This window comes from Curcuma longa, unplaced genomic scaffold (genome assembly GCF_044706935.1).
Source record: "Curcuma longa cultivar G26 ecotype Majalengka, Jawa Barat unplaced genomic scaffold, ITB_CL_G26_1.1 contig_12298, whole genome shotgun sequence".
Taxonomy (NCBI): Eukaryota; Viridiplantae; Streptophyta; class Magnoliopsida; order Zingiberales; family Zingiberaceae; genus Curcuma; species Curcuma longa.
The window spans coordinates 3,754-10,164 of NW_027429117.1; the positions used below are offsets into that span (position 1 = coordinate 3,754).

At 32.4% G+C, this 6,411-nt stretch overlaps 1 pseudogene; it reads right to left on the bottom strand.

Moving 5' to 3' along the window:
• Nucleotides 1-530: 530 nt before the first annotated feature.
• LOC141815922 (uncharacterized) lies at nucleotides 531-2,880 on the bottom strand (annotated as a pseudogene).
• Between the last annotated feature and the right edge of the window lie 3,531 nt (nucleotides 2,881-6,411).

Sequence of the window (6,411 nt, forward strand, 5' to 3'; positions counted from 1 at the left end):
CTAAAGTTTACGATTCTTCATCCTTAGTGAACTCAGATAGGTGCCTAACAACTATTAAGATGAAATAAATAAAAATATATATAAGAAGGAAAACATACCATATGATTTATCATACATAACCTTTCCCAAGACAGTTCAAGCACCTCTGGATTCAGCTTGTTTCCCTCACAACTTGGGCAGAGACAAGGGTTGATAACTATAGGCTTGCACAGGGGAGACCACTCGATGGTGGATTTCCCTTCGCATAGTTTGCATCTGTAGAAGTGTTTTCCTTTGCAAGCTGCACAGGGCGGAGCCACCTTCTTCTACAAGTAATTGAAGGGGAACAAAAGCTTGAAGGCGTCGACTTAAACCTAGAGGCAGTCGTGAAAATCCGCAGCGGCCGAGGGGGCCTCCACTGAACATCCTGATGGAGATCAGAGAGGGAAGATGACGCCGGAGTCCGGCAGGAGAGGAAGCGAGTGGGGGGAGAGAGAGGGAAGTGCCAGTGGACGATGGCGGACGCAACCAAGAGCCGTTGGCGGCGACGATCAAGGGACGTAGCGTGGGACCTTGGAGGATCTGTTCTCCATATTCTTCTTGCGTGCCATCTTGGATTTCTGGCCTTTGCGATTTGGTGGCGGCGTGAGGCATCGGCGGCGGTGGAGGAAGGAGGTGCGGCGGGCGACGGGCGACGAAGGCGTGGCAGCGTCAGGCGTCGGATCGTGGCAGGCGACGGTGGAGGATTGCAGGGAAAGGCGCGGTGCGGCACCCTAGAGAATATCGCGATTTCTCGTGTTTTAAAAATGAGTAACAGTAACCTAACCAGGTTTAATCCGAATCGGCGCCATTAAACTGGCTAAATCGGTTTAAAAACTTAAGGTTTACTGTGACGATTGAACTGATTATTATAGCAAATCAGGTTCAATCTTAATTCGCTTGGTTCACTAACTATATGACATCCGATTTGACGCAAATTAGTTTTGTTAGATTCGTCTTCTCAAAATGAATCTTCTCATCGCATCCGTTTTGATAAAATTTCTTCCATCACGAATCAAACTAAGTTGGTTCAATTTGCTTTAAAATTGATCCACTAAAATTTTTGCATATTTACTAACCTAATGGGTTTAACCTAATTCTAGCTCCGAGCTCATTAACCTAAATGACTTAGCTAATTTTTGGGGCTTCAATCCATTTTAATTCGGCTCAATAAAAAAAAATTCAACCTTTAATTAGTTAATGCTAATCCTAAATTTCTAAGATATTACACTTATAGATTATAAAACATTTTTACCTCTAAAAAGAGTTTTTTTTTAATGTTCAGGATTCTGATGAAGAAGGATCATAGAAGTTATCTTCAGATCATGAGGAGTTGTTCTTTCTCTTTTGTAACTTTGGAATAGTAATTTTTTTCTTATCAAATTAATGATGGATATGTACACATTTCTATTATTGGATAAATATCGATATGAAACCTTTTATTTTGAAATGACAATTCAATAATTCTGATCTAGATTAATTTGTATAGTAAATATTTATTGATTTTCATCACAAATAATGTATCTAACAAATGAAAACATTAGGGACAGTAATTTACTGTCTTCACTTTTATTTGAGATGACACATTACCATCTCAATCTGGTGTCTCTAGTTTTTTCACAGGATAAGACATAACATTTGAGATAAAAAATAACTGTCTTAAATACTTTTGAGACAATTTAATAACCGTCTCATCACCGTCTTAAATTGCATTTGAGACAGTGCAACTATCTCAATATTTTTTTGAGATGCTTGTATTGGGGACGGTTATATTATCGTTTCAAAAATATTTTGAGACAGTAAATTTATAATTTAAGACAGATTTTGTTGTGTCTCAAAAAGTATTTTTTTCTAGTAGTGTCATAATCTCATCTTCTTGTAAAATTATTTTTTGCCAATCTATGGATGCTTTGTTTTATTTTGTTGCTCTCTCTTAATTTGGATTTACCCTTTCTCTTTGTTTCCTTGTCCTATTGGATGAATACGGACTTCACAATCGTCCACATCAACACTCGTATTTGAATTTGATGTGGAAGTGTGCCCCTTGATTCGGATGTCCTTGCCTTCTTGCTAGAGTGAGCTGAGTTGGTTACGACACAGCAGAGTTGCAGAAGAAGAAGAAAAGTAGAGTGACGATTAATTGATTGGTTTTATACATATTCAATGTGTTTTCTAACACATTCTCGTCATTCCAACCACTTTGACGATGAGTATAAAAATTATTATAGTTTGCAGAAAACATTCACCATCAGCGTAAACTTATAGTAATGATTGTAGCTGCTTCTAAATTCTCGGCATAGTTATAGCAGGTCGATGCTTGTTGTAGTAATTAGTGATATGTTTCTAAAAAAATTTGATTCTTCTAATCATTACCAATAACTGTATTGGTGTTGATAGTGGCCCTTGACTTCGCAAGGACTACATCTTCATTAGCATACCAAATTGTTCATTTGGCGTTACAATTTTTTTGTCACTGACAGATGCATTGCATTGACACTAACCCTTTTTGATTCATTCAAAGGCATAATTGATGGTTGAGGAGGAGAAAATACATACGACAAAGTCACAAAGATGACATCCCAAATTGGCTGTCCATGGTCGATCAATCTTGGGGTGGATACATTTCAAATGGAGCTGGGTGACTTTACTTGGATTTGTCAAAATTTTTTGAAAACTTTAGAAATTTAGAAAATTTAGAGAATATTGTGGAACATATGAAATTTTTTAGAAATTTAGAGGGTATTGTGTGTGAGAGGAAAATTAAGAATATAAGATGTTTGTATGACTGCAAGTATTTTGGGAAGATGTGTTTTCTTCCATGTTTAGAGAATTCAAAAGATTTATAAAAGAAACACTGAAATTTTTATCCGAATAAAAATACAAATATAGAATGAAAGGAAGAAATAAAAAAATAGAAAATGGTAAGATAAATGAAAAAGATGAAATATTGAGGACGTATTTATAGATATTTTTTTTAAAAAAAAATTAATTGTTGAACATGACTAATTTTTAACTGTTGAACAACGACTTCTTTTTCTATTATTGTTATTTTTTAAAATAAAAATAATTTTATTTTTTTTTAAATTAATAATTACGCATCCGAAGTTTATAAAAAAGAGCTCTCATTATGGGAGAGTGTTCCTTTTAATTATCACATCATACAATGGGAGCTTTTAATTACGGGAGAGTTCCGCTGCACTTCTTGGACAATGTGTGTGAGAGAGTTTGATGAGTCGGTAATAAAGTGAGGAGCTGATATTCTCTTCTCTGAAGAAGAAACACATTGAGAAACAATGATAATAACGTACGTCTGAATGTTGAAGATAGAGTTTGGTGGGATTCTTATTCCTGCATATCGATCGAACTGTAAATGGCTCTATGAAATTGTATGTTTGTTAATTATTTTTACACAAAAGTCGAACAGAATTAAGCTACGAGTCAGAGAAGCAGAGATTTGGAACTGAAATGGTCCTTGTGCGAATATTTGCAGATAAACAACGATTTTATAAAGTTGAATGGAGTTAATGATCACACTCACCCCCCGTGGATTAGCTTGTTGGAGATTTGAATGGAAGAGGTGGATAAAAGATATTTCATTGTACTTGATTTTAGTTTTACATTCGTGAGTTTATTATTGATTTATATTGTATTATATATATTGATGTTGTGAACATATGTGCAATGAAAAATTTTCTTTTATGTGTGGTTATGTAAAGAGTATAAATGCCGGATCTAAATTATACTAATTTAAGTTGACTAGTATGCAAGGACGACCTGCATGTTGAATACTAGACCGGTCGGAACAAAATTTGTCCAAATGAATCAATCAATGTTTTGTCACACGCATTAATTTTGCTACCTACTCAATTAAATAATGGATGCATTAACTGATGTTGATAGCGTATATGTAATCTCCCAAGCAAAACGGCTATGCATTTTAATCTGGGTGAGTAAAAATAATAAATAGTCATTAATCGATCATTTAACGTTGCTTAAGGTTGGAACTCCTATAAAAGAGGAAGTTATGATCTTGAGTTGGTGTTTGCAAGCAAATACTCTCCATCCACTTCATTCTCTCATTGTCTTTTTCTTTGTGCATTCGCTCAACAATTTCATCTGTGATAACATTCGGGTACATTCAGTTTGTCATGATCAATCTATGTTTGGTGGTGATCGTAGTCTACCGTTGTATCTTAGGTAACAGACGTCCGTTATGACTTCTAAATACCGTTAAAAGAGATGAATATATTTTAAAGAAATTATGTGACAAGCCTTGGTAACTTTTTATACCGACTAATCATTCGACAGTTAGCTCTCAGTTCAGGAACTTAACTTCGACAACTCAACCTTGGTTAAGTCGGTCTCGACACTCAGTTTCAGTACTCAACCTCGACAACTCGATAGTTCGACCAAGTCAACTCAATTATACCATGATAGTCATTCCAAACAGTTTATCTTTTCCTGCTTGATAGTTTGAAATTATCCATTAAAACTATTTCAATATAAATTTGATTTTTTATACATTCATATATTTCTCTTGTTCCATGTTAGCATTCAAGCTGACACTCAAGGACTTTGGCCCCACACAATTACTTGCTTAAGGTCAGCTCAAACTTCTAACTTCTAAGCATCCAATACGACTCGAGTTCTCCATATAGTTCACTCGGCACACATCAATGCATGGAGGGAATAAAAAATATGATACATTTCCTTCGTGATTCCACTTTAATATCTAGATGTTCATTCCACTCAATTATTTTTAAGAGGAAAATATTATTCAAGTATGATACTTTGAAGTTATCTTTAACATTAAATATGATATAAAATAAAGAAAAAAAATTAAAAAGGTGACATTGCTCGCTTTGGGAAAATATAAAAAGAACATCTTCTATTTTTTTGAAAATATCTTTGTCTAATGTCGTTGCAATAATTTTAGTAAAAATTATTTCACTTTGTTCAAAGTTATTTTAATTAAAGGTGCTTCAACATACGTTGGTTAACTGTCATATATTATTTATTATGATAGTTTTGAGAAAAAATTAATTTAATTAGAGTAGTTTTAATTAAAAGTATTATAATAATATTATTTAAGGAATTTAGATAAATATTAGAGTATGATTATAATTATTTAGTAATTTTAAGTGTGTTAAAATAATTTTGATCAAAACTATTATAACAAACAAATTAACATAATTAAAATAAAGATATTTTTAAAATTTATATAAGATATCCTTGTGATTTGTCTTTTTTATTTTTCTTACAAATAAGAAGAATATTGTGGTCTCAGTGGCTTTCAACCGCGTCTCGCTCAATCATTTCATAAGCAAGGGTGGCTCAAGTATCCTGAAGATCCTAGGCGAATTTTTTTTTAAATGATTGTTATTATTTTAAAAAAATTTCTTTCATCTTTTTTTGGACTTGAGACCAACAATGGTAGGTTTAAAAATTTTTTAAAATAAATTAAAATATTAATTTTAAAAATAAATTTTTATATAAAATTAAATTTTCTAACTTTTTGAGATGTAAAATTATTAATTAAATTTTCATATTCAAGTTTTAATAATAAATTTTTTCAATTGATAACATTGCTAAATTATTTAATCTTTCTTAAGACATAGTTAAACGTAAATAAGATTTTATTAATTTTAATTTTGAAAAATTTCTTTCTGCTGAAGCTACATTAACAGGTATGGTCAGTAATATTCTATAAGCTATCTATGCATTAGAAAAAGAATTTAATTTTTTAATAAGATTTAATACTTCAAGTGCTATTTTTAATTCTGGATTTATTATTTCTTTTAAAACTTTCAATTCTAAAAATATATCTAAACCATCAATATCTTATGACATATCATGTGTTAAAAAATTTTCAAGATTCAAATATTTTTTTAAAAAAAATCATTATCAAGAAATTTTAACTTCTCTACCTCATATAAAAAATTATAATTATCTTCGTATATTTTAAATTGTTCAAACATAACTACTTTGAAGTGAAGAAATAGCTATTAAGACCTTGTAAGTTAGAAGGGGGGTTGAATAACTTCACTTGAAAAAGCTTGAACTTTTGTCGATGAAGGATTCTTGCTACACAACTTCTCAACTCAACAATGCTAACACGAAGGATTTACTTGGTATCTGCCTCCTTGAGGCGACTAATCCAAGGGTCTTCACTCATCTCACTCTTCCACTATATCCTCTCTTTTTCGGACAAATCCTGAAGGCGGAGAAACCTTTTTATAATAGATTACAAGTTGTTAACAACAACTAAGTAATACAAAGAAGAAGAAGAGTAGAGATGTTACACAAAAGTGATGAGAGTGCTTCTTCTTCTTCAAGAGGTTGCTCCAAGCTTTGTAGATAAACACCAGCAGGTTTCTTGATCACTATAGCACA